The sequence below is a fragment of the Anabrus simplex genome, chromosome 1 (genome assembly GCF_040414725.1).
Source record: "Anabrus simplex isolate iqAnaSimp1 chromosome 1, ASM4041472v1, whole genome shotgun sequence".
NCBI classification, from domain to species: Eukaryota; Metazoa; Arthropoda; class Insecta; order Orthoptera; family Tettigoniidae; genus Anabrus; species Anabrus simplex.
Window position 1 is genome coordinate 545,780,771 of NC_090265.1, and position 15,206 is coordinate 545,795,976.

Genomic DNA, 15,206 nt, shown 5'->3' on the forward strand with positions numbered 1-15,206 from the left:
AACATAGCTAGGCTGCATGAAAAGCAGGACGTTTCCATTGCAGTGAAGCAGCGTGCATCTCTACAAAGGCAAGAAACACATTATAACAGGTTTGATTAAATGTAGATACTGAGATAACACATACAGTATTAGCATTTCATGATAAGTAGTACTGTCCGTGGATAATACTACTATGGTGCTGGTAGTTTGTTTTTTTAAATCTTGGGTACGCAGTTGTCCTCAAGTTCACTGATGGTGCCCATTATAAACTTATCTTATTTTTCTCCCTTTCATTCGAGGAATTTCAGTACCATCAAATAAAAATTATTGATAAAGATGAAGGCAAGGTGGCAAAATGATATGATGACAGCTACTGTCCAAATCCCAACCAATACACGTGGAATCTTAAAAATGAACAATCACAATCGTGTGTTTTAAAATACACATGGAAATGGGGTTCTGTGTCTGATGATTACAGCATTAGTGGTTACATAATACTGCAAGATTATTGTGATAAGTCTTGAATGTACTGGTTAATTAACATAAATTATTTATTATTATTATTATTATTATTATTATTATTATTATTATTATTATTATTATTATTATTATTATTATTATTATTTAGTATTTGATGCTACAGTTGACAATCGGCTATGTACAAGGTTTTAACAGGCACCAAAAAAATTGACTCTATATACATAAAGAAATATATATATACAAGCTTCACATTAAAAAGGTTAATGTGGGGGGTCTTCGAGTCTCTTATCAATGAATGTCTAGCTCTTCCAGCCAGGAGAGTGCCTGAAAGGTCACCTGATGAATGTCCTCGATGGAACGAGCAAAAGCTTGCAGAGGGCAGTCCTTCAGAATGTGCACGATGGTTTGCACTTCAGCACCACAATCACCAGCTGGAGAGTCTTTCCAGCCCCACTGATGCAGAGCAGAGGCACTTCTTCCGACTCTGCAGCGCATCCTGTTGAGTGGGGTCCAGGTGGAGCGAGGAAGGTTGAATGAACCCAGACAACTTTGAAGTTGGATCCCTGATGTTGACAATGCCATGAGGGTGTGATTGTGACCATTCGTGTTTCCATATTTCATTAGGCTTGAAATGTGAATTAACTAATTCCTTTGCCATCTTCCAGGCAGGTTTCCGTGATTTGAGTCTCATTACGGCATTTTCATCTGTATCCTCATGTATTGGGAGGTAGATGTTGTTCAGTAATGGTAACCATTGAAAAGGAGTAGAGCGCAATGTACCAGATATAATTCTCATTGTGTGGTGCAGTTGGACATCAACCAGACTAGTGTGGGAGCTTTTATAGAGCCATACAGAGGAGCAATATTCAGCTGGCGAATATACTGTTGCTACTATTGGTAGTGTACGCGCATCTGCGCCCCATGAAGTACCAGCTAGTTTAACCAGCAAGTTGTTACGGCTTTTAAGCTTAGCAGGCAGTTTCTCAAGATGGCGTCGATAGGTTAAGGACCTGTCTAAAGTTACACCCAGATATTTTGGGTTGGTATTACACTGCAGTGTGTGGTTTCCAAACCTGATCGTAGGTTGATAGTTTGCCAGCCTGTCCGTTATTTAGGTGGAACATAGCTACCTCTGTCTTTAGTGGACTAGGTTTCAGGTGCCATTTTTTAAAGTAACCACCCATCTTGTCAAGGTCTTCGGATAGAATGTCTTCTGCCTCGTTGAAGTCTTTCTTTGTATGGTGAGGTTGATATCAACTGCATAGGTAAACTTGCAAGATACGGTTTCTGGTAGATCATGGATGTATAAGTTGAAGAGAATGGGAGACAAGACTGATCCCTATGGCAAGCCACTGTTAACTTTATGGAATCTGCTAGGGCATGTTCTGTATGAATTTTGAAAAATCTGTTACGAGCATATTTTTTATCAGGGTGAAAATTTTAAGACATGGTATAGCCCTAACACCTATCATGTAAATGACAGAATACTGATGGTGAAGATCAAAGCAAAACCTAGGAATATGACCATTATACAAGTGTAGTTTCCAACATCGAACAGTAATGAAGATGACCGAGCTCGATAGCTGCAGTGCGGCCAGTGTCCAGTATTTGGGTGATAGTGGGTTCGAACCCCACTGTCGGCCGCCCTGAAGATGGTTTTCCGTGGTTTCCCATTTTCACACCAGGCAAATGCTGGGGCTGTACCTTAATTAAGGCCACGGCCACTTCCTTCCCACTCCTAGCCCCTTGTCCCATCGTCGCCGTAAGACCTATCTGTTTTATTATTTATAAGTTTCTATATGTGTCGGTGCGACGTAAAGCAACTTGTAAAAAAAAAAAAAAGTAATGAAGATGGGGTTGAAGAATGTCTTTATGAGCTACTAAAACTAATTGACGACAAAGAATATCTGGTGATTGTGGGAGATTTCAATGTTGTGGTTAGCTCGAAACCAGACAGAATGGGAAATTTGGACTTGGAAAGAGGAACAGCCGAGGTGAAAGGCTACTAGATTTTTGTGAACAGTATGATATGATAATAACTAACACCATGTTTGAAGTGCGTTTGAGAAGACGATATACCTGGAAAAGTCCTGGAGACATGCAAAGATACCAAATTGATTTCATATTAGTTAAAGCTAGGTATAGAAATCAAATCAAGTCACAGGTACCCTGGCACTGAAGTGGACAGTGATCACACACGTGTGATGGCAAAGTCCAATTTCAGATTTAAAAAGATAATCAGAAGGAAGAAAGTCAGATGGGATTTAAACAGATTGCAAAATGAACAAATTAAACAGAAATATGCAGAGGATACAAATTGCACTCATGGAATCTAATAATTGTGAGATGGACTGGAAAATGATGAAATGAGGAATTTCTGAGATAGCACATAGAACTTTAGGGAATAGACGACTAGAGCCAAGAAAACCATGGATTACTGAAGAGATATTAGACCTCATTCACAAACAAAACCAGTATAAGAAGATAAACACAGCATTAAGCCAGAAAAACAAAGAATCTCATTGTGACAAAATGTAGGGAGGCAAAAGAAGTATGAATGAAGGAAATTATGCAGACTATAGAGAATGATATAATAGGAGGAAGAACAGATAGAGCATATGGCATGATCAAATCACTCCAATATAGACCCAAAAACAAGTTCAGTTATAGAGTATAAGAATGGGCAACTACTTATTGATAGTGAAGATATCACAGAACGCTGGAAGGAATATCTTGAAGACCTGTACTGGGATGAAAAAGTAATGGCAATTCCAGACTATCTTGAACCTGAACAGATGGTGTAAGATGACAATATAGGCCCAATAATCACATGGGAAGAATTTGACCTAGCACTAAAACAATTAAAGGACAAGAAAGCGACCGGACAACATACCAGCAAAACTTCTCACAGGAGTAGGAGAAAGAATGGAGCAACAACTGTATAGAATCATTGCAAGATGCTATTACAATGGCAAAATTCCTGGAGACTTTACTAAAAGTAGGGCAGTTACCTTACCAAAGAAAGGAAATGCTACTGACTGTTCCAACTATAGAACACTAACACTGCTATCACACACATCCAAAATACTGCTTAGTGTAATTAAGAACAGGATTAAAAAGAAAATTGAACAATATACATCGCAGGATCAGTTTGGTTTTACAACAGGGAAGGGAATAAGAGAAGCACTTCTAGCATTAAGAACTATTCTAGAAAGAAGACTGAGTGTTAACAGGAAAGCATACATTGCATTTGTGGATATAGAGAAAGCCTTTGATAAAGTAAACTGGAAACAACTCTTTAGGAACATGAAGAATGGGACAGAAGACTCATTTTACTCCTGTACCAAAATCAAAGCACAACAATAGAAAGCAGTGGTAGTAATAATAATAATAATAATAATAATAATAATAATCGTATGGGCTCAGCTACCGTGTGCAGACATTTCAATTTGACGCTGTCTGCTCGTCAATTTTGACGTTCCATTTTACTCTAGGCCCACTAGATGGCAGACCGAGTAAACCGAAACTCTCTTGGGCGATCGGGATGTCTCAGTGATGAACTGTCTAAGGTGACCAGCATTGGCCAGCTCCTTTGCATACACCAATTGGTTACATGGCCCCGCAGAAAAAAATCCATGGGCATAAGATCTGGTAGGCCATAGGACAAGTCCTCTCCTTTCTATCAACTTGTCGGGATACGTTATATGGAGATGGTTCCGGACGACCACCACCACATGCAGCAGAGCTCCATCATGTTGAAACCTCATCCTGCAACGGTTAAGGAGTGGCACATGTTCCAAGAATGGTGGTAGTTCACTTTGGAGAAATCACAGATAGAGTTCTCCCATTAGAGGTCCCTGAAAGAAATGGGGACCATTGGGGTGATCACCCACGATGCCATACCATACGTTCACGCCCCTGTCTGCCTGAATACCTGAAAAGCTGCCCGTCATACCTGGAGGAGTTATCTACACTTCAGTAATACACATAATGGTAATTTATGGTTCCATTGTTGTGTAACCATGCATCGTCCGTAAATAAGATGATTGTTAAAAGGGCAGGCTCATTGTCCACATGCTGTAGGGTCCATCGACAGAATGCCAGCTGGGATTCAAAATCATAACCATGGAGCTCCTGGTGTAAGTGCAGATCGTACAGGTGAAACCGCTGCATATGCAGTATATTTGTTTCCTATGCAGTGCCCTTTTTGCTAGAGTGAAGGCTATGCTGGATAGTGTCCAACACAACCTCTTAATTGTGAGCAGATGCACAAGATGATCTCGAACAGGCTATGTCCTTCCCAGGGGCACTGTAGCCTGCAGATGTCTTTCCACACTCCAAAATGTCATGCCTGTTAGTTGTCGTTTATCCAGATAGTGTTCTTGGTACACACGTACCTGGTATGCATTCTGTTTAGCTTCTCCATAGTTGAATAACATATCTACATACTGTACTTATCGCTGGAGTCGTGTTGTGTTGCCTTGAAGCACGGGAGTTTGCACGTCTACATACCTACCTGCCATCGCATGTAGTTATCGTTCCAATGGGGCACACTTTGCCCTACCTGTGATCTACAAAGCTTGGAACATGTACGACATAGATAATTGGTTGCCTGTGTCCTAGCCACAGACCATCACCTCCTCATCCTCATCCAACCCAGCACCATACCCAGTGCCACGGTACATACGGCCGCTTACAGGGCCACATAAAGAAATCCGTCTGTAGAAGCTATAAATTATGCAACCTTGCCACATCCCAGGTAATTGGCAGTAAAAAATACTAGCGTGGGATTTAAACTTTCGAGCACTGCCACTATCACATCTCTCACCGCGCCCTTTCAGTCTGAGCTACTGCGAGGCTTGACATGCGATTTGTAGTTCCCAGCCCATAAAATACCTGCTGCTGTTGTAAGGTATGTGTTCTTTGTATCTGCTCGTTTTGTGGGTTCGTTTGAGGTACCTATAATGAATTAATAGCGGCGCTCACGATTTCTGCTGTTTTCTAGCCCATAACCACACCCATAACCATTACTCCAGTTTAGGGAGAGAGACCAGTGTATTTCAGAATTGTAGTAATATTGGCAGGATGCATAAAACTAGATTACAAGGTGCTGGTGTACCATCCATTTTATATATATACTAGCTGTAGTACCCGGCATTGTCCGGGTAGCTTTTGAATGTTTGCCTTTAGTATTTGTATTACCAGTTAGTTAAGTGTGAAGTGATTGCTTATTGAATTTTTTTGAGATGTTCATTTTATGACCTATTATGTAGTTGTAGAGTTATTTAGATGCATCTTATTTCAAGTTTTAAATTATTTCATTTTCGAGTAAAACCTTGTCCTTGTGGAAGCTAGAAATAACTGGGAAGTATTTGATTCTTTCCAAAAAAATAAAAGTAACAATTATATATATTTACCAGTCGCACTGTACATAATGATGTACATGATTTCGGCAGTCATTGAGACTGTCACAATCAGCCTAGTGACCCCAAAAGCAGTGTATTCAACACTAATCTCGTTCATTTTATACCATATACTTTTAAGCCCTTCTCAGCTCCTGTCTCAATGGATACTGTACGTGGACTTAAATGGTATCAAGAGCGTACAGTTCGTATAAGAGACACATAAACAATGGATTTCGACATTAATATTGGTTATTTTCCATCATTTTTGCATGTCAACCCCTCTCATTCCCCACCCCCAGCGGAGGCTGTGATTTTTCATCTCCATAGTATTTTTTCTAAGATGGTAAGTCATGTGTACCAAGTTTCACTGAGAGCAATTCTGGAACATACCCACATACAGTACATCCATAATATCCGTTATATTTACATTCATTTTCACCCCCTCTCAACCTCCATACTGATTGCAGCTGAAGTATGACTTGACCATCAAGAGTGTCACAGATCAACTTTGTGACCTCGTAAAGAACGCATTAATATCAGTAAAAAATCGTTTATTTTTATATTTCACCATCTCCTCTAGGTGTGCTAGGGGTGTTTTACCCTAACAGTATTTTTTTCAGATAGTAAGTCATACGTGTACCAATTTTATATGAAGGCTATGCTGGATGAAAAACACATCCGTATTTTTGGTCATTTTGAACATTTTCCTTTCCACCCCTTCTAATATCCATGCCGATAGGGGCTGAACAACGACAACCGGAGTGTCATCATTCACCTCAGCGACCTCGAAAAGTATGGACTGTACATGAATATTTGTCGTTATCTATTATTTCTTATATTTCACCTGTCTTTCTTTGTTTTTTATAATTCACCCTCGCCCCTAGGGTTGCTAGGTGTATCTGACCCCCACAGTGTTTCCTATATAGTAAGTCATGTGTATACCAAGTTTGGTTGAGAGGTATGCTAGAGCATACACACATACGTCTTTAAACTCTGTCCCTTTGGACATTTTCTTTTCTTACCTGGTTCTAACTCGCCTGCCGATTAGGACTAAACCTTAAACGGCATCCAGAGTGTCACAGTTCATCTCAGCAATCCTCAAAACTATGGATTGGACACAGATATCGGTCATTTTCGTTTAATGTTAACATTTCAGCTCTACTTTAGAGGCTCGAGTCCTCTTACACCAAAGGTATTTTTTTCCAGACAGTAGGTCCGATTTTGGTTGAGAATTATGCTGGAATATACACATATACATCCATTATCTCGGTCATTTTGGAAATTTTGTTTTTCACTTCTTCTCACCACTATGCGAAAGGGGGAAGAACTTGGACTTGTAAAAAATTCGGAGCGTTACTATTCATCTCAGCGACCCCGCAAAGAATGGATTCGACACTATTTTCGATTATTTCTACATCTCACCCCCTTGTGGGTGTGCTTAACGTTGTTATATCTCCATACACTTTGTCTCCTGATAATAAGTCATAAGTGACTTTGAAATCGCTCCCGTAGTCCCGAAAAGTATGGATTCAACACTAATATTGTTATATTTTGTCCCTTTGTCTAAGGCTTCTAGGGGTGTCTTTCCCCCACAGTATTTTTTTCTAGACAGTAGGTAATATTTGTACCAAATTCAGCTGACAATTATATTGGAACGTACACAAAAACATCCATAAACTCGGTCATTTGGATGCAATCTTTTCTTCACTTTTCTCACCCGCCCGCCAATTGGGGATCAACTTGGACTTAAACGACAACCGGAGTGTTTAAAGATAAAAACTTCATTGTTCCGTATTGAAATTATTGATGTTAAAAATTAAATAATTGAAAAGGAGGTTCAACCTATTCAATACTTAAAAGAAGGAAGTGCAGTAATCACATTCCTATTTAAATGGGACCGGTTTCGACCTTAGTCCAGGTCATCATCAGCCGTAAAAAGATGTACAATGTTTATGAATATTGGAGGTCAGTTTTTTCAAGTCAACTGTTTTCCAAGAACTTAGCAGGAGTACAAGTACTCACTCAATTATTCTGATTTGCGTCGTATATTTTTATATACGTACTTAACTTCCCGCAACCGTGACAAATTCTAGACCTTGAAAACATTCTCCACTCTACTCTGGCGTTCGACCGCAGTGCATGACCTTGAATGTGCCGCGCTGATCACCAGGAGCTAGCGGCTTTCTACTACAAATCTATTCGTCTGCGACTTCTAGTTATTTTTGATCTTCGTATATTAGTTGATAGTGTTGTGACTTTGTGCATACAGAATGTGGTGTCGTGTCTTTGTGCCTATCAAAGTGTGAAACTGACCTCCAATATTCATAAACATTGTACATCTTTTTACGGCTGATGATGACCTGGACTAAGGTCGAAACCGGTCCCATTTAAATAGGAATGTGATTACTGCACTTCCTTCTTTTAAGTATTGAATAGGTTGAACCTCCTTTTCAATTATTTAATTTTTAACCGGAGTGTCACTATTCATTTCAGTGACCCCGAAAACAATTTTGATGTGACCCTATTTTCGATTATTTTTATATCTCACCCTTTCTAACACCTACCCCTAGGGGTGCTAATTTGTCATAACCCCACGCAATTTATCTCCTGATAGTAATTCATAAGTGTACCAGGTTTGTTTGAATCGCTCCAGTAGTCCGAAAAGTATTATTGTTCGCTTTTAGTTCCATATATAAATCACCCCTCCTCTAGAGGTTTCAGGGGTGTCTTATCGTAAACAGTACTTTCTCCAGATAGTAAGTCATACTTGTATCAATTTTGGTTGAAAGCTACGCTGTAACATACATAGGCTACGGTACGTCCATTATTTCGGTCATTTTTGAAAATTTCTGCTTTACCCCTTCTCCCCCTATGCCGAAGGGGGATGAAATATGATTTGTAAAAAATCCGGAGTGTCATTATTAATCTCAGGGACCCCGAAATTATGGATTCGAAACTATTTTCGTTTATTTTTACTTGACACTTCCCCTGCGCCCCTGAATTTGGACTTATAAAATATTTGGAGTGAGACGAATTATCTCAGTGCTCACGGAAACTACCGATTCAACACTATTTTAGATTACTTTGTATATCACTCTCCCCTCTTCCCCACCTCGAAGGGGATGAACTTGGACTCTAAAAAATCTGGAGTGTCACTATTCACCTCAGTGACACCAAAACCTATGGATTCGACACTATTTTCGATCATGTTTATATCCCACTCCCTCATAATCCCCACCATATAGGGGGATGAACATGGACTCATAAAAAATCCGGAGTGCCACAATTCACCTCAGTGACCCCGAAAACTATGGATTCGATACTATTTTCGATTAATATTTATATCTCAAATCCCCTCACCCCCCACCATAAAGGGGCCTGAATTTGGACTTAAAAATATTCCGGAGTGCCACTAATCTTTTGAGTGACCACGAAAACTGGGTGCCACTAATCATTTGAGTGACCACGAAAACTGTGGATTTGACACTATTTTCGGTTATTTTTGTATAGCTCTCCTCCCTTGTCCCCCCCCCCCCGAAGGGACTGAACTCGGTGTATAAAATTCTGGAATGTCACTGTTCATATCAGCGACCCCGAAAAGTTACTTTCGATTATTTTTATATCTCACCCCCTCTCCACCCCCACCAGTAAGGATGCCTGGGGTGTCTTACCCCCACGTGATTTGTCTCATGATACTAAAAATCCGGAGTGCCGCTAGTCATCTCAGCGACCCTGAAAAGTGTGGATCGACACTATTTTAGACTGTTTTTATATACCACTCCTCCCTCGCCCCTACCCCAGAGGGGGCTGAACTTGGACTTATAAAAATCCGGAGTCTCGCTACTCATCTCAGCCACCCCAAAATGTGTGGTTTCGACATGGTTTTTGATTACTTTTATATGTCATTCCCCCATCGTTCCCCCACCCCGAAGGAGGCTAAAATTGGACATTAAACATTTCTGGAGTGTCACTATTCATCTCAGCGACCGCAAAAAGTATGGATTCAACACTACTTTCAATGATTTTTATATCTCACTGCCTCGCCCCCTACCCCTAAGGGTAGCTGGTGTGTCTAACCCCCACGTGGTTTGTCTCATGATACTAAAAATTCGGAGTGCCGCTATTCATCTCAGTGACCCCGAAAAATCTGGATTCGACATTATTTTCGACTATTTTTATACATCACTCCCCCATCGCCTCCCACCCCGAAGGGGGCTAAACTTGGACATTAAAAAATTCTGGAGTGTCACTATTTCTCTCTGTGACCCCTAAAAGTGTGGATTCGACACTATTTTTGATGATATTTATATCTCGCCCTCCACTCCTAACGGTTCCCGGGGTGCCTTAAACCCATGCGGTTTTTCTCCTGATACTAAAAATCCGGAGTGCCAATATTCAACTTGGCGACCCTGAAAACTATGTATTTGACATTATTTTCGATTCATTTTATATATCGCTATCCCCGCCCCCACCCCAAAGGGGGCTGAAGTTGGACTTTAAAAAATTCTGTGTCACTATAAATCTCAGCGACCACGAAAAGTATGGATTCAACACTATTGTCATATATTTTATATGTCAGCCCCCTCGCCTCCCGCCCTTATAGGTACATGGGGTGTCTTACCCCACGCGGTTTGGACTTCAAAATATTCCGGAGTGTCAGTATTCATCTCAGCGACTACGAAAAGTATGGATTCGACACTATTGTCGAATATTTTATATGTCACCCCCCATGCCCCTATGGGTACATGGGGTGTCCTACCGCGCGCGGTTTGTCAAAAGAAATCCGGAGTGTCACTATTCATCTCAGCGACCCCGAAAAGGATGGATTTGACACTATTTTCGATTATTTTGATATCTCACTCCCTTTCGCCCCCCACCCCAAAGGGGGCTGAATTTGGACTTTAAAAAATTCCGGAGTGTCAGTATTAATTTCAGCGACCCCCGAAAAGTATGGATTCAACACTATTTTTGAATAATGTCACCCCCTCGCCCTCCCGCCCCTAAGGGTACTTTGAGTGTCTTACCCCCACGCAGTTTGTCAAACAAAATGCCGAGTGTCGCTATTCATCTCATCGAACCCGAAAAGGATGGATTCAACACTATTTTCGATCATATTGATATATCACTCCCCCTCGCCCCCCACCCCAAAGGGGGCTGAACTTGGACTTTAAAAAATTCTGAAGTGTCACTATTCATCACAGTGGCCACGAAAAATATGGATTCAACACTATTGTCATATATTTTATATGTCAGCCCCCTCACCTCCCGCCCTTATTTGTACATGGGGTGTCTTACCCCACGCTGTTTGGACTTCAAAATATTCCGGAGTGTCAGTATTCATCTCAGCGACTACGAAAAGTGTGGATTCGACACTATTGTCGAATATTTTATGTGTCAGCCCCCTCGCCCCCCATGCCCCTATGGGTACGTGGGGTATCCTACCGCACGCGGTTTGTCAAAAGAAATCCAGAGTGTCACTATTCATCTCAGCGACCCCGAAAAGGATGGATTTGACACTATTTTCGATTATTTTGATATCTCACTTCCCTTTACCCCCCACCCCAAAGGGGGCTGAATTTGGACTTTAAAAAATTCCGGAGCGTCAGTATTCATTTCAGCGACCCCGAAAAGTATGGATTCGACACTATTTTTGAATATTTTTAATTGTCACCCCCTCACCCCCCGCCCCTAAGGGTACTTCGAGTGTCTTACCCCCACGCGGTTTGTCAAGAAAAATCCGGAGTGTCACTGTTCATCTCAGCCACCCTGGAAAGCATGGATTCGACATTATTTTCTATTATTTTGATATATCACTCCCTCCCTTGCCCCCCACTCAAAAGGGGGCTGAATTTGGACGTTAAAAAATTCCGGAGTATCACTATTCATCTCAGCGACCCCGAAAAGTGTGGATTTGGCATTTTTTAAAGAATATTTTTAAATGTCGCTCCATGCCCCTAAGGGTACTTGGGGTGTCTTAACCCCACGCGGTTTGTCTCCTGATACTAAGTCGTAAGTGTACCAAGTTTGGTTCAAATAGCTGCAGTGGTTTAGTAGGAGATGTAATACGTACACACATACATACATACATACATACATACAATGACATTTATATATATTCAAAAGTCCTTGTGATGCACAGGATTTACAAATACAGAGTACCCATTTTCTGGAAACACAGGGAAATAAAAATTGCGGAAAATATACGTGGAAAACGCAGGGAAATCACTTATCACATCGAAATTAAGCTTTCGATCTAAGACTAGACCCAAACGGAATGATAATATGTTGATACGACGTGAGTCATAATAGGGAGTAGCACTTTGAGTGAGAGATAGGGACAGTTAGAGTGAGCTTGTGTGGTAGTGAAGGATAGTGAATGAAAAAGATAGACATATGTGCAGTAACCACTCAAAAGGTGGCAGTACACGAGGTGTGCGACATATCTATATCAATTAAGAACTGGTGTTAGATTTAATGGTCCACCCAATCAATAAACTTCACTTTACAAGTGAAAAAACAATAAACATCATTAAACCAAACACCAGTTCTTAATTTAAGCTGTATCAATACGAATCTATGTGATGAAGTTTGTAATTTGTAACAAATATCTATACCAGTCACCTCTTGGAAAGGCCCTTGGCTGCACAGAAAAAGAAGCGACGATAGTGTTTGTCTTACTCATTTCCTGACTGTGATGTTGCTGGCCCTCCGTCCCTCACCACAGCCGACTGGAGATTGGTTTCTATTTGCATGCTATTGTATGAAGGTCATATGATTTACTGAGGTGCACACTATGCCAAGGGCCTTCCAAAATGGTGACTGCTGTACAGTAGCAACTCCTGACTTCTGGTTTAGGGGATGTAACTGAAAAAAATTGCAAACATCAGCACAAACAGGCCTTCATTCCAAACACATTTTCCAACAGAAAACAACAAACAAGGCCAACAGAAAAGTTCATTTAAGATCTCACATCCATTTACAATTTATAGTTCTGCTTTTCTCCATAAAAGAAAAGTATACTAAATGGTTTTCTTAATAATCGTTTGATTACACAGTGGTTAGAATTCAATATGGATTGTGCGGTAGAAACACGTGACCCTAGGGTTGCCAGATTTCTGGATGTCAAACAAGGAACACTCGCTCGATCCCAGATAACAAGATCCTAATGGGTGGGTAGGAGATAGGGATCTGCGCTCAGATGGCCTTCACTTAAACCGCATTGGTACTTATTAGTTAGGAAATTTGTTTGAAAGGGTAATAGGGAGGTACATTCAGGGAAACGGGGTGGCCTAGGGAGCAGTGATAAGGGAGCAGGGAACTGGAAATCAACTAGGGATGACATAAAAATGTTAGTGTTGAACTGTAGAAGTATTGTAAAGAAAGGAATAGAATTAATTTAATAGATATATGTTTACCAGATATTGTAATAGGAGTTGAATCATGGCTGAGAAATGATATAATGGATGCAGAAATTTCCTCACGGAACTGGAGTGTATATCGTAGAGATAGGATAGGAATGGGGTGGGGGGAGGGGTATTCATTCTGGTGAAAGAAGAATTTATAAGCTACGAAAAAGTTAAAGATGAGACACATGAAATTCTAGGTGTAAGGCTCATTTCTAAAGATAATAGGCAACTTGATGTCTTTGGAGAGTACAGACCGGGAAAGGGTAGCACTGACACGGATTCAGAATTATTTGATAAGATAATCAGCTATGTGGGAAATGACATGGAAAGGAATGTGATTATAGCGGGAGATCTGAATTTAGCAGATGTCAATTGGGAAGGAAATGCGAATGACAGGTAGCATGACCAACAAATGCCAAATAAGTTAATATGGGAAGGATAGCTGATTCAGAAAGTGATGGAACCAACTAGAGGGAAAAATATCCTGGATGTAGTGCTGGTAAAACGAGATGAGCTCTGTAGAGAAACCAAAGTATTAGATGGTATTAGTGATCATGAAGCTGTTTTTTTGTCGTAGTTAAAAATAAATGTGATATTAAGGAAGGTCTTAAAAGTAGGACTATTATGCAGTACCATATAGCTGTTAAAGTAGGCATGTGGCAGTTTCTAAAAAGTAACTATGATTGGTGGAAAATGGTAAAGAAAAATTTAAACAGACTCTGGGATGGGTTTAAAGCAATTGTTGAGGAATGTGGAAACAGGTTTGTACCTTTAAAGGTGGTAAGAAATGGTAAAGACTCACCTTATTATAATAGAGAAATAAAGAAACTAAAAAGGAGGAACAAATTGGAAAGAAATAGTTAGAAATGGCTGTGGAAGTAAGGAGAAATTGAAGGAACTTACTAGGAAATTGAATCTAGCAAAGAAGGCAGCTAAGGATAACATGATGGCAAGCATAATTGGCAGTCATACGGTTAAGGAATTAGAGCAGCTGTTAGAGATGTTTGATGCTTTGGAAGGACAATGGAGGACTAGGCAAAGTGAAGGTAGGAATTATGAGGATAATGGGAGACAATCTAATCAGCTAGGGGGGGAGAGGAATAATCAGAATTTCAGTCATTCTAGGTAAGGGGATCAGGGTGGTAATTCCGGAAGGGGAAACACACACTAATCAGGGAGTCAATCACCAGGAATATTATGGCAGAAGATTGAAAGTAGGGGACATACGGATCAAAGACCTCCAGATCAAGTGCAGAGATATGGTAATAGTGAATGGGCCACGTCAAGTAAATTAAACCGGAATCGGGCTTCTTAGTTGGGTAAGATAGGCAGTCCGATACCGAAATTCCTATTCACGGGATGAAACAGGTAAGTTATGATGTAGACGTGAAAGAGGAATTATTGAATAATCCTGTATTTTGTGATCAGGGAGATTTTGAGAATATGGGACGTGATGAAAGTAAAAAAAATGTGTCGGATGACTTACTTTGTGCTAGTGGTGATGGTAATAGCGGTGTTGCTATCGATAATCTTGTGGAAGTTTCTGAAATTGAAAGTGATATTTTTTTTTTTTTTGGTGAAGTTGATGAAGGTTGTTTAGTAAGTGAAGAGTTTTTATGGAGTATACATCAGAGTGAGGATGTTTTTGTTCATTTAAGTGTACGTGAGGAGATTAAGATTAGGTCAATTATGTGTGAAAATGGTGACTTTGAGATTAATGAAACTTCTGATAAGAGAGTCGAGAGTAGCAGTGTTGTTGGCATAAGTGGTAAAGGTAGGAGCTGATATGAAAGATGGTGAAGATGGATTAATTGTTGGGTCATTAAGTGGTAATGATAGCGATTTCATAGTGAATTATGGTAATAATTTCAGTAATATTGTGAGCGTGAGTGAGAATGGAAGTATGCCTGAGATGAAAGAAAGTCTATCCCAGCAA

At 40.3% G+C, this 15,206-nt stretch overlaps 1 protein-coding gene across 4 annotated transcripts in view; it reads left to right on the plus strand.

The window, feature by feature from the left end:
* The window catches only part of Rpi (Ribose-5-phosphate isomerase), a 139,224-nt gene that overhangs the window by 6,564 nt on the left and 117,454 nt on the right, over positions 1 to 15,206 (plus strand). The gene's annotated exons all lie outside the window — the stretch shown is intronic.